This window comes from Anabrus simplex, chromosome 12 (assembly GCF_040414725.1).
Source record: "Anabrus simplex isolate iqAnaSimp1 chromosome 12, ASM4041472v1, whole genome shotgun sequence".
Lineage (NCBI taxonomy): Eukaryota > Metazoa > Arthropoda > Insecta > Orthoptera > Tettigoniidae > Anabrus > Anabrus simplex.
The window spans coordinates 82,067,103-82,081,806 of NC_090276.1; the positions used below are offsets into that span (position 1 = coordinate 82,067,103).

The 14,704-nt window shown below is 38.5% G+C and overlaps 1 protein-coding gene across 1 annotated transcript in view; it reads right to left on the minus strand.

Moving 5' to 3' along the window:
- Positions 1–13,900, minus strand: part of LOC137502821 (gastrula zinc finger protein XlCGF57.1-like) — a 90,574-nt gene extending 76,674 nt beyond the window's left edge. The window contains exon 1 of the mRNA XM_068229866.1: positions 13,831–13,900. The gene's annotated coding sequence lies outside the window, so the exon portion shown is untranslated. The remainder of the gene's footprint in view (positions 1–13,830) is intronic.
- Positions 13,901–14,704: the final 804 nt, after the last annotated feature.

Here is a 14,704-nt window from a genome sequence, read left to right on the forward strand (position 1 = left end):
TTAGACTTAATTTCAGCTTTTGATGGAGACTAAATTCAGGCACACTCGCTGTGGAGGATGCGACCATGGGACAAGCACTGGCCTGAATGCTGGCGGTAGGAGTGGGTTTTTCTCAAGGACAGGTGCAGTGAGTCTTCAGTCATTGTAGTATTGGTTGGGTGCGGATGTTATAGTTTTCATATCCTCTGTGAGTATGGCGAGTAAATGGAAGAAAGTGACTGTTTCTATAGAATGCAAATTGAGAGCATTAAAGAGACTTGACAAAGGGGAAATTCTTCAAAATGTGGCTTCAGATTATGGTGTTGGGCGTGTTACAGTGGGAGACTGGAAAATACAGAGGGAAGAAATTGAAAAGATGTGCTCTACCAGAGCAGAGAAAAACAATGAAAAAATGTCAGTACGAAAAAGTAAGTGAAGCACTATTTCTTTGGTATCTCAACACCGGGAAAATGGCCCGCCAATATCTGGCACCATTCTGCAGGAAAAGGCTGTGTATTTCCAGGAGGAGTTTAATGAAGGGGACCCTAATATTCCTGCCAGTGCTGGGTGGCGTGATCGGTGGCAAAAACGGTACGGTGTTAGGTAGCTTAATATGTGTGGAGGAAAGTTTTTTTCGTAAGACATCTGGATTGTTTTCATTTAATACTGCATGTACTGTACAATTGAATTGGTAAAAATAGAGCACCGTAAAGCATGCCATTATTTTAGCCTTCCTGTTTGTTTTAGTTCATTTTCAAAGTTATTCCGTATTATCCGACATTTTCGGTGATCCGACGTACTCCAGGTCCCGTTTACGTCGGATAATCGAGACTCTACTGTATATGGAAATCACTAAAAGAGGATATGAATTTATGAGTACTCACCATAAGTGTAGGAACTGTTGCAACAGGAGTGGCACAAGATGGAATTGTTGTCCTGCGTAGTAGTACTCTCTGAAGTGCAAATACAGGTGGAGTACCGAACAGGAGATTGAATTGTTTTCAGTAGTTGTACTTCCTGTTGAAAACAATAATTGGTATGATGAGCCAGGACAGGGTAGAATGTTGAGTTCTTTCTTGGTAGTTGTACTTCCTCTTAAAACAATAATCACCACCATCACAGAGCTGAACAGATGACAGGAATGTTTGTTTCCAGTTGTACTTCCTCTTAAAACAATAATCACCACCAGCACAGAGCTGAACAAATGACAGGAGTGTTTGTTTCTGGTTGTACTTCCCCTTAAAACAATAATAATAATAATAATAATAATAATCGTATGGCCTCAGCTACCGTGTGCAGACATTTCAATCTGACGCCATCTGGCTGTCTGCTCGTCAATTTCGACGTTCCGTTTTACTCTAGGCCCCCACTAGGTGGCAGACCGAGTAAACCGAAACTCTCTTGGGTGTCTATGGCTGAGATGTAATGAATTTTGTCGGGTAAACACCAAATGTGTCACCAGAGATCTTTTACATGCCGACATCGTACGACATGGAGTGTCAAATGGACTTTTTCCCGCCCTTCAAAAATCCGACTACCTCTGCCGGGTTTGAACCCGCTATCTTGGGATCCGGAGGTCGACACTCTACCGCTGATCCACAGAGGCAAAACAATAATCACCACTATCACAGAGCTGGACAAATGACAGGAGTGTTTGTTTCCAGTTGTACTTCCTCTTAAAACAATAATCACCGCCATCACAGAGCTGAACAGACGACAGGAGTGTTTGTTTCTAGTTGTACTTCCTCTTAAAACAATAATCACCACTATCACAGAGCTGGACAGACGACAGGAGTGTTTGTTTCCAGTTGTACTTCCTCTTAAAACAATAATCACCACTATCACAGAGCTGGGCACAGGACAGACAACAGGAGTGTTTGTTTCCAGTTGTACTTCCTCTTAAAACAATAATCACCACCATCACAGAGCTGAACAGACGACAGGAGTGTTTGTTTCCAGTTGTACTTCCTCTTAAAACAATAATCACCACCATCACAGAGCTGAACAGACGACAGGAGTGTTTGTTTCCAGTTGTACTTCCTCTTAAAACAATAATCACCACTATCACAGAGCTGGACAAATGACAGGAGTGTTTGTTTCCAGTTGTACTTCCTCTTAAAACAATAATCACCACTATCACAGAGCTGAACAGACGACAGGAGTGTTTGTTTCTAGTTGTACTTCCTCTTAAAACAATAATCACCACTATCACAGAGCTGAACAGACGACAGGAGTGTTTGTTTCCAGTTATACTTCCTCTTAAAACAATAATGACCAATATCAGAGAGCTGAACGCACGAGTGGAATGTTTTCGTGTAGATGTACTTGCTGTTAAAACATCACTCGACACTACGGCGACGGTATCATGTCTGTTACAAAGGGAGGAACGGCGAGAACTGTCGTGTTGCACACGTGCAGTGAGAGAACAGAATCATTTATTTATTTATTTATTTATTTATTTATTGTGAACATAACAGGTCATTAGTCCCAATTACAATGTTCACGACAATTGTTACTTACATGTTAAAAATACATATTAAGAACAAAAACCACTACCTAGTTAGAGTAATCCTAAAACTTAATTACTCTGACACACAAGTCACATCACTAAAATAAAAAAAATAAAAAAATAATTATGGTTAATATAACTAATAATGCATTACATTACTAATACATTCTAATTAAAATCAGTATAATATTTAAAACAATTATTTTAACAGGATTTCCACTTGGAATGTACTACATTTAAAAAACACGGTTTACAACATTTATACTAGTTTATACTATTTTTCCTTTTTTTTTTTAAATCTTCATAATCTATTAATTATGTTCAGAAGTACAGTTTTACATGTCGAAATGAATGTAGCTTCAACCATACTAAAAATATCAACATAAGGATGAATATTGTTGTAGAGCCTAATTGCTCTGTTAATTGGGGAGTTCTTATGTATTTCGGTCTTAGCCTTTGATAGAAAGAATATATTTCTAGGACGACTTAGTTTATGTGGCACATAAAATGTTATTGATTTCAATATCTTTGAGTCATCAATTACAGAATTAATTATTTTATACAGGAAAGTCAAATCTTTGCAACTTCGTCTGTGGCGCAAGCTATTCACACCATGTTCCTTCAGCATACCTGAGTAATTTATGAAGGTTGGGTAATTTCCTGTGATTTATAAGTGATGAATTTTAAAAACTTGTTTTGAGTACTCTCAATAAGATTGATATTTTTTGTGGTCATTGGGTTCCAAACAACTAAGCCATACTCAAGTCTGGACCTTACAAATGAGTTAAACAAGGTTAATAGTGTCTTTGGACGAAATGATAATGAATTCCGTATAATGAAGCCTAACATTTTAAGAGCATTATTGGTAATTTTTTGAATATGGTCGTTGAACCTTAAATCTTCATTGAATGTTATTCCTAAATCCATTTTTGTCTTGACACGAGTTAATATGTCAGTCAGTATCCATTGCATAGTTATATTTAATCTTCTGTTTCTTCCGAGTAAATGCCATGGCTACACATTTATCTAAATTAAAATTTAACTTATTCTGTTTGCTCCAGTCTAAAAGAGAATCTAAATCGTTTTGAAGTAGTTGACAATCAAATACTGTTTTAATAGATTTGTATATTTTAATATCATCAGCAAAAATAAGAATTTCAGAAGATGTTATAGTTTCCGGTATGTCATTAACAAAGATTAGAAATAGCAAAGGCCCCAAGTTAGAACCTTGTGGAACTCCCGAATTCACATCAAATTTGGAAGATATATGACATTTGTAACCTACAACCTGAGTTCTATCCTTTAAATATGATATCAGTAAGATTTGTAATGTAGTAGAAAATCCAAAGGAAGAAAATTTATTTATTAAGCAATCATGATTAACCTTATCGAAAGCTTTTCGAAAATCCGTGTAAATTACATCAGCCTGAGCATGATCATCTAAACTAGAGGGAGTGGTGAATGTTGGCAAGCCTGTTCGGACTTACCACTGTATTTGCTTACCAGTCAATCTCACGGACGATTTCCAAAAATTTATTAAATTTATCTTCGCCTGCTACTTTGCATTGTTTATTAAACATGTACGTCGCGAGGTAGCCGGTGTAGAGGCTTTTCCTGTGGTTATATTCCGGGACGGGTGCTTTGACATGGCGCCATGTGGATTCAATTGTATTTGCGTGCGCACCAGTTATTTTGTCCACGAATTCGACTGAATGATTAACTGTGAGGTGCTCATACCCATGTTTTTTGAGAGTGCTGTAAGATTTCCAGCAGTCTGTGATGATGGTGGTCCACTGCTTTATTGTGGATATGAGGGATTGGGCGGTTTTGTCTTCGACGGTGGTGAAGAAACACTTGCCCAAACCCCTCTCTACACCACCGAAAACCCACTGGCCTTCCACGAAGTGCCCCCTATAATATTTTCTTCGGCCGAATTTGCTCTCGTCGACCTCGACAATTGTATTCGGGCCGCCGATGGATTCTGATGTCGTTTCTATATAGTTAATGAGTACTTCTCGGTAGAAGTTTGTCCAGTCGGTGATGGTAGTTTTGGAGAAGCCGTATTCACGGATTATATCAGCCAAGTGTGTATTGTGAGCTATTTCATACATCAGCTGTATGATTTTGGGAATTGTCAGGTTGCTTTTGGAAAACCAAGACTTCTGACGTATGGTTCTGATGGTTTTGCACCTCGATTCCCTTGGCCCTTTATTGCAGGTCCATCATACGCCATCGCCTGTTTGTTTTGTGTCCCCCAAGGTCATGTTGGACTGACACTTGGGGCACTTTACGGTGTCTTTAATCAGTCTGGTTTCCCGTAGGAATGCCATGACCATTTCCTTGTTCGATACAAGCTGTTGTAGAAATCTCCTATTCGGTACTCCTGGCTTCCCGAGTACGATTTCGAGTAAGAGGAACGCGGAATGAATGTGGATTTCTGCAGTTTCTCTTGATATTTGCTGACTACTACGGCGATTCCCGACATATTGTTGGTACTGAATGTCCACTATGTATGCCTATACTGTGCCGAATGACTGGAAGGAACGTGGATACATGGTCTCCTTTTATACAAGGAACGTGTGGTGGTAATGAAACTCGTGACTTGAGTTTGATGTATTTTTGTTTCTCTTTGAAATTTAAGTTGGCAACAGTTGAGGGTCGGGGGAGAGTGAGGGGGAGACGAGAGTGCCATCTTTTGGTGTAAATATGAAATTCTTTGCGATGCCATCTGTTTCACTTCTTGTGCACTATGTGCATGTATACGTATGTACATATACATATCTCCTTAATACGTTTGAATGTCAAGTAACTCGTTAGCCGAGTGGAGAAGGTGATGGACTATGGAGTCGAAGATCGTTGGTTCGAGACAGTCTGCCCCCAGGAATTTGTAAGTGAAATTAGTATAATATGGAAATATGTAAATGATAGAATAAGTGTAATATGTGATATGTGGATACCAGTGAAATAAGATGGGAAAAGAACGAGCGTGAAGAAACGGACTGTGAAACGGGAAAATTCATCAATAAACTTTTGAATTGTCCCCACCCGAAAGCCCCTACTACCCAGGGGGTCCCGCAAGTATGTCGTCATAGCTGTGATGGCGAATTCTGGCCTTATTCCAATATGACTATTTGTTGAGTTTGAAACTTTAAAATCTTATTCTAATATTTAAAATATAATGCCATCAGTTAGTCTCTGTATAAATACATTTACAATCTGTTAAATTGCTGAATGTTTTAAAATTATTTGTTGTTTACACATTAAAACATTTTGTTACAACTGGCGTAAACTTTTTCACATGCTGTACCATATGGAAATGAAATTTTAATACCCTCCCAAACAGCTGAGTTTAGGCGTGAATAGTATTCTCTTCATCCATAAAATGACAAATTTGATGCACACTGTTGATAGTAGGGTAGTAATTTTATCCTATTTTAAATATTTAACATCAAATTTTTCGAATTCACAAATTTCACGAAATTACCACTTGCACATCACTAATGCTTGACTGTCACCATTTGACTGAGTCCCAGCTTATGTCTGTAAGTTTGCACTACACTGGTTAAGGCGCATGATGAAGCGGACAACTCAGTACATGGCAGTCACTGAGATGTGAGATTTAGAGCCCCGTATATCTTCCTTCGATGTTCGGCCCCTTAAAACAACAAGCAAGCAGAAGCCATTGAAACCGTGACAGGAAGCGACATGCCTCCTCCCCACTCCACAGCCTTGCCTCCCCCAAAGTAGGAGCAAACTTCAGAACGTATGCATCGCTATTTCACAAGACGTAAAGCTGCATCGGTTGCCGCTAGACTCCTCCAAGGCCACAGTATATTGTTGTAATAACAAGGTATGATACCATTCTTTTAAATACTAGGTTCTCTTGTGCAGATTTTAATACACGCTAATACAAAAGCAATTCCCCATTCTATTTCATTGCAGATTTTGGGAAAGTTCTTTTCATAATAATAACAATAAGACAGCAATCAGCTTCAGAGATCCTGCATTAAACAGAGTCCAAGAGAATCATTTTTATAAAACAAATAAAGAGACAACATTCACCTTGAAAGAGAGAAGCTGAAGAGAACAGTTTTTTAATACAAATGGAACATCAACAAGAATTTTTTTTTTAAACTTATTAAATAATAAACAAGTAGGAAACATACACATCACAGTGAACAGAAGTGCTGGAAACCAAACAAGTTTTAACATCTCTTCAAGTCAATAGAATTTGTTTTAAAATAGATTAGAACAAAGTAGATCCGTTTCCCTTCCCATTTCATTGTTCCATTCAAACCTCCTTACAGACTTTCATTATTTTCATCTTTTCTTAAAATTCATATAGTTTTTAAGCATAGCAAGTTACTTTCAATGATGTTTCTTAAGATGCTAAAATATGCTTTGTAATTTCACCTATGCTCTCTAACATAGCTGAATTTGTTCCCAAGCAATGATCCATAAAGCAAATATAAGCATCAAAAAGGTGGATATTCAATTTTACTGATTTAACATACAACTTAGTTAAAAGCTCGTCTTCTTTCTGCCAAGTTATCCCAGCCATAACTTTGCAATATTTCTGTAACACCAGTATTTTACAAGTTACAAATCTCATACTATGGTCTGCATTGAACTGTACTTAAAGTCAAAGAAGAATACTAGATTATAAATTCCACCTATTCAATATATAAGAGATTTTTATTTAAATTTAAGAAATAGATCTTCACATATGAGATACAGGGACATGTTTCGCCCATAATGAAGGCATCATCAGCCTGAAAATCTCATACCTGAAAGAATGAAAAATCAGGATCCTGACTGTTCTTATTCGTAGATTTTAATGAAAGTCTAAAATATAACTAAGGGAATACTGTTGTAGGTACAAATGTCTAAAAAAGTAAGACTAGCAAGTGAATGACAGTATTTAGAAGTACTCTTATGACAAAGTCGTATAATCAACCCTTATTACAGAATTTTTACTAATGTCCTGTTTTTGAAATATGGTAGCAAATAGCGAATTTAAAAAGTTCAAAATAAATATGTAAATTGCTGCGTTGAAATTAAATCTGGCAAATATGGTGCCTTATTCTGGAGAAAGGACCTTATAATAGCTTAATATTTAGGATAAAAGTCACTTTTAATGGTGGTTAAATTAAAATTCAAAGTTGTTTGCCTGCTGAAGTTGTTAATCTTATGTGAAAAGCTAAGATGGCAAACTTATTAATGCAATTACGAGCGAGGAGGTGGGACAGGTTTTTCTCCGGGTACTCTGGCTTTCTCTGTCACACTTCATTCCAGCAACACTCTCCACTATCATTTCATTTCATTTATCATTCATTAATCATCGCCCTTGAGGAGTGCGACAGGCTTCGTCAGCCGGCACAATTCCTATCCTCGCCACTAGATGGGGGGTTCATTTATTTCATTCCTGACCTGGTCGAATGACTGGAAACAGGCTGTAGAAAACAATATTGCTCTTCAGTAGTTTCACTAATTCCAATATAGACCTAGGCTAATTCTGAATATCTGCAGTGACTCTTACCTGAACTGTCTTTTTTTTACCCCCTCTTGATTATATACTTTTTAAACTGAATGGGAAATCTGGAAACAGCACTCTTCACCATTAACTCGGTAGCACTCCAAAGATAAACCAATAGATGCCTTTCAGCATGAAAACAGAGTAGTCAACTATGCAAATACAAAATAACAGGAAAAGTTTGGCAAGCACATTTGAAAGTTTTCCTGCCAAAATTTTCATGCAAACAAAGTTTAATTCGATGTAAATTTATTAAATCTATTTTATATGATTTCACTGTACGATATGCTTCTATGTATATTAAAGAATGCTGTGAATCAAATACATTTTTTTCTCCCAGTAAATGGCGCTCAAAATAAGCTTGTCTTTTATTTGCCCCACCTTCTGTGTGTCTCATATTTACCCCTCCCTACCCTATTTATAATAGCAGGTAGATGTGGTTGTAGCTTCTTATTTTAAAAGTCAAAAGGAAAATGTGCGAGGTTGAGTAGAGCTTGTGATGTTATATCTGAAACAAGAGGAGAGTGAAATGTTAAGGAAAATAATTAAAGGAGGAGAGGATGAAGAAAAAACGATGTGTGTGAAATTATTATCTGCGCACTTTTTAGTGATAGATTTACACCCTAGTGCTGAAGCGGTCGACTTTGGTTATCTTCAAGATTCGTATTGGCAACCTTTGAAACACAAACTAAGAATCGGTTATCATCGCTGTGCGCCATCTGGCGTACACTTTAAGTACTCGTACTGTTGTTGTTTACACAGCAAAGCCAAACTATAGAATTCATGCTAGGAACACGTTTCGCAACGGGAAATGTTATATAGTATTAAATATTGTGTGTGTGACACAGTTGTTTGCTTAAAATAATAAAGGTTTATAAAATTCATATCGATCGATCATATTATCGATTCAATTCAGATTTCATTTCCATTCAGTTGGCAGTATTAACGGAACCCTTCTTACTTCTCCAACGAGTACAAAAATCTATCACTAAAAAGTGCGCGGATAATACTTACCCCTTCGACAGTAGTGATGTTAAATTGGTTAAAGATGTGGTGACCTGAAGAAAATATGTTGTGTGTAATTTCATTTATCATTTTGACTCTTGTAATGTTATTTAGTTGCCATGGTAGCGTTTGAATGACTGGTATTTGTGCTTTTAGTGTTATATCGATGTGAGACTGGTGGGGGCAGGGTGTGGAGGAGGGGGTGGGTTGGGCAGGGCATTAAGTTTATGTGCTATTGGATGCAGTTGGCTTGTGGGGGTGGATGAGGAGGGATTTGTGTTCCTAAAAGTGGGAGGGGTCTTGGAAGATGATAATTTAAGATTGTTTATTATGTTATTATGATTATGGTTTAGTGATTGTAACAATTTTGGTAAAATCTCGTATAATGGGTTTTTGACTTCAACAATGTCATTAAAGTTTAAATTTTTGTTGTAATGTTGGTCTAAAAATAGACAGATGTTTTCCAATTCGTTCATTAATTTCCCTTTACTTACTTTTTTTAATAATAGTGGGGTCTTGATCAATAGTAATGAAATAATGACCTGCTTCTGGAACAAGGCCAGAATTCGCCGGCACAGCTATGACGACATACTTACGGGACCTCCTGGGTAGGAGGGGTTTCGGGTGGGGAGAACTTAAAAGATACTGAAGAACTTTCACCTTGTATTTCCTCTCCCTTCACTTTCTTTCAGCCCCCCGCCTGTATTTCACCGGCATCCATTTAACCTATTTTATACGTAGTTATTTCACTTATATATTCGCATACTAATCTAATTTTACTTACCTGTTATAAATTCCTGGCGACAGGCCGTCTTGAACCAGCGATCTTCAACTCCGTAGTCCATCAGCTTATCCACTCAGCTAACATGTTACTTGATAATTTGAAGCGTAAACGACGTATATATAGATACATATAGTACATTACCAGTAATAGAGATAGCATTGCAATGTAATTAATATTTACCCCAAAAGATGACTCTGTCGTCTCTCTCTGAACTGTCGCCAACTTAACTTTTACGAGGAACAAAAATACATCGAACTCAAATCACGAGTTTCATTACCAGCAGTGTGATTATTGTTTGAAGAGGGAGTACAAGTAGACGAAAACAAACCAGTCGTGTGTCCAGCTATGTTATAGTCTTGATTGCTATCTTAAGAGGAAATAGGCCTACAACTAGACGAAAACAATCGAGTTGTGTGTCCAGCTCTGTCATAGTCGTGATTATAGTTTTAAGAGGAAGTATAACTAGAGATAAACAGTCGAGTTGTGTGTTCAGTTCTGTGATAGTCGTGATTATTGTTTTAAGACGAAGTAGAACTAGCCAAAACAATTAAAACTCCCATTCAGTGCTGCATCCATACTAGTAATTATTATTTTAAGAGGGAGTACATCTACGCAAACACAAGAAGTCCATCTTCTGTCTACTCCTGTGCCAACTTTTGGTGAGTACCCATAAATTCATACCCTGTCTCAGTGGTTGCAATATACTCGTGTGTATAGTGTTGCTTTCCTATTCGTGATATCATCACCAAAAGTGTACTTTCAACAACAGTCGCTCAATTAGCAATGCTGTCGCACCTAACCTAACGTGTCACTACCAGTGGTTTTCGGTGGATCACAACCTAACCTGTCACTATCAGTGGTTTTCGGTGGATCACAACCTAACCTGACACTACCAGTGGTTTTCGGTGGATCACCCCGCTAAATTAGTAATGCTGTCGCACCTAACCAAACCTAACCGAACGTGTCACTATCAGTGTTTTCGGTGGATCACCCCGCTAAATTAGTAATGCTCTCGCACCTAACCAAACCTAACCTAACCTGTCACTAGCTTTGGTTTTCGGTGGATCACTACCTAACCTGACACTACCAGTGGTTTTCGGTGGATCACCCCGCTAAATTAGTAATGCTGTCGCACCTAACCAAACCTAACCTAACCTGTCACTATCAGTGGTTTTTGGTGGATCACAACCTAATCTGTTACTATCAGTGGATTTCGGTGGATCACCGCGCTAAATTAGTAATGCTGTCGCACCTAACCAAACCTAACCTAACGTGTCACTACCAGTGGTTTTTGGTGGATCACAACCTAACCTGTCACTATCAGTGGTTTTTGGTGGATCACAACCTAACCTGACACTATCAGTGGATTTCGGTGGATCACCGCGCTAAATTAGTAATGCTGTCGCACCTAACCAAACCTAACCTAACGTGTCACTAACAGTGGTATTCGGTGGATCACCGCGCTAAATTAGTAATGCTGTCGGCAGCCCTGAATATGGTTTTCCGTGGTTTCCCATTTTCACACCAGGCAAATGCTGGGGCTGTACCTTAATTAAGGCCACGGCCACTTCCTTCCCATTCCCACCTATCTGCGTCAGTGCGACGTAAGCAACTAGCAAATAAAAGTGTTTTTCGGTGAATCACAATTGCTTTCGTAAAGAATGCTAGGGGCTGTTGGCCGCTTCGCGGCCCTAACATGAGGGCTTATGCCCACCGACCCCCTTTTGCTTGTCTCTAGACCAATGGTTTTGCCACTAGCCGGACTTAACCAAACCAGATCAGTGCTTTTCCTACTTGCCGGACGTACTTAATATTCGTAAAGTTTTCGCGAAATCAAGTCAGCCCCATCATATCGCGCCGTTAATATCTATTTCACTATCCAACTAGTCAATTTTTAACCCAATCTAGTGCCAATCTAGTGGCTGTGAATTGTGTTACGCAGTCTCAAACAACTAAATATATCAGACCATTAATTCATACATTTAGCGGCTGCTACAGGTTCCTTCGAATTATCCGCCATGTTTGCAAACATCAACTCGCTAAACACGTCATACATGACGTCATATAGACGCACGAGCAGCAGCCGCGGAGCCCGTGCTCGCCCGTGCCGGCGGATCCTGGACTTATACCCTGCTTCTTTCGTGTGAGAGCTCGTAGCTGAAAATTTGTTTTGTCTGGAGGTATTGTAATGTTGTAAGTATCTAGTGTGAAAGCTGCGACCGAGACGCCACATTGGGTGCAAGTGAGTCTGTAAATGCCTGAAATAAGTAAATGTTATTGTTTGATTTGACTGTGTTGTGACTGAAAAATAACGTCTGGTTGGTGTTATTTGTTCTAAAGGCTATGCAAATGTTTTTCTTTGTTCTTTAGGGGGTTCAAAACCTGGTAAATGTCTGTATTGTCATAAGTGAAAGTAATAAAATTGGATTTTTTGGGTCTGTCAGGCATGAGGTTTGTTGTTAATTTGAGTTTTATCTTGTTGATTAAATGGTTAATTGTTCCTGGTTTATATCCATTAATTTCTGCCAAATCTTTTATGTAACTGTGTTCATCTTTCAGGTTCTTTAAGAAGCTAATGGGTTCTCCAATCAAGTAATCCTGGTTAGGGTCCCATGCACAGGAACCATACTCTAGTTGGAGTCTTACCAGAAATGGTGGTGGTGGTGATTATTGTTTTATGAGGAAGTACAACTAGACAACCATCCTCTATATAACACTAATCAGAGAGAAAAATGAAGATATCGGCCAAAGTAAGACAAGGGCCACGAAGGGCGTGAAAATGAAAGACTCCCTAGGCCTCGAGAACCTAATACTGTCTGGGTCGAAAAAACAAGAGTTGACCAAGGGAGGTCGAATAGGATAGATGAAAGCGAGGAGCCTGTCGCAAGTAAGTAGAAGCAATGCTAGGACTCAGCTGAGGGCTCCGTGGTCGCCAACCCATGCTCCAAAGTTCAAAGCCCCTGAGGCCCCTTTCAGTCGCCTCTTACGACAGGCAGGGGATACCTGGGTGTTATTCTACCGCCCCCACCCACAGGGGAACTTACCAGAGACTTGTATGCCCTCTCCTTTACACAATTACTACAACTCCCTAAACACCCTCATAACAATGTGCAGAGATCTGTACCCTTTATTTAAAATCCCATTTATTGTGATTACCTAAAAGAAAATCTATCCTTATTTTAACTTACAGTCAGGAACTTTCACACCATACACCTCTATATAGAATTACGTCATCCGCAAAACCTTACCTGATTCCACTTGTTTACACATATCATTGATATATATAAGAAAACATAAATGTTCAATAATACTGCCTTGAGGGATGCCCTCTTAATTACTACAGTGTCAGGTAAAGCTTCGCAGATTTCCATTCAGTCACTCGTTTGTCTAGTCCAATTGCACTCATTTATCCCACTAGTCTCCCGTGATCCATCCTATCAAATGCTTTAGACAAGTCAATCGTGATACAGTCCATTTGAACTCCTGAATCCAGGATATCTGCTATATCTTGCTGGAATCCTACACGTTGAGCTTCAGTGGAATAACCTTACATAAACCCGAACTGCCTTCTATCGAACAAAAACATGTCTAATATAATCAGAAAGAAGGTTTTCCCAAAGCAGTAGCATAGATAAAATTGCCCGACGATTATCCAAGTTCTGTTTGTAAACAAGAAACTCGCCTGATTTCGAAAGTACAGTACTACCGTACGATGTTCAATTCTGTGTTGAGATCTAGAAGAAAGTTACTTGAAGGAAATCGAAGAGAAATGCACAATCTGCGAAATGAAACGGGGAAAGCGATTACGATACATATATAAATTCTCACTATACAAAACAATTGAATTCAAACATTAAACAACAACCCAACCTTTTCGAACGCAAACCAGAAATAGTGAATAGCTCTTCTCACTACCGGTACAAATTAAATCTCAAAAAGAAAATGTTTTCTTTTTCAAGTATTTTTTCAATTTTATGCAATCACAAATTACTTTCCAGAGACTGAATATAATAATTTTACCTTGCGCAGCCCAGGCAAGCACTACATTCTGCTTCTGTTAAACCCTTGCGCGGAACGACTATACTCGACGTTAGCCCCTGACGGGACGTACTGGCTCCACTCTGAAGCTTTACCGAAGCCTTACGGAACAAGCCGAAGCTTTCCGAATGGCGTACGCCGCCATCATGAATCGAGTAGTTCAAATCACTAACTGATCTCTGAACTGAACTATTCTGAAGACCATTGCTGTATGTTTATTTTCACCTACTGCAGCTTCACATGGTCAGCGCTATTTCTATTATTTTATGCTCAGAGTATTAGCATATGTGTATATAAATGTGACTCGTGTGTTGAGAATGTCTTGTGAGAAGATATTGGATAGTGCTTTCCGTCTCTGGAGCTCAATTATTTTTATTGTTTGTTGTTATATCTCCGAGTGGTACATGTGATCGACTACCCGTTGCTTGTGAGAAGATACTGGATAGTGCTTTCGGTCTCTGGAGCTCAATGATTTTTACTGTTTGTTGTTATATCTCCGAGTGGTACATGTGATCTACAACCCGTTTAAAGCAAGCACAGTCTTTTAAAATGTACAGGCTTTATATAAATAAATGTATTAAAAAATTTTTGTGTATTTTTTAATGTTATATTTGACGTTTATATTGTATACGGTATTTCAGTTCAATATTGCATCGAGTATTATAACATCAAATTATATATTGGAATGAATGCCCTATTTTACCTTAGATACCGATATACAGTTTCATTAATCAATAAGAATTGCACTAATAATCAGTGATCTGCATTAGGTGCTGTTGCCCAGGTGGCAGATTGTACTTTCACTTTTAAGTCTCAACTAATACAGTAGGCTATAGACCTACGGGATTGATAAAAT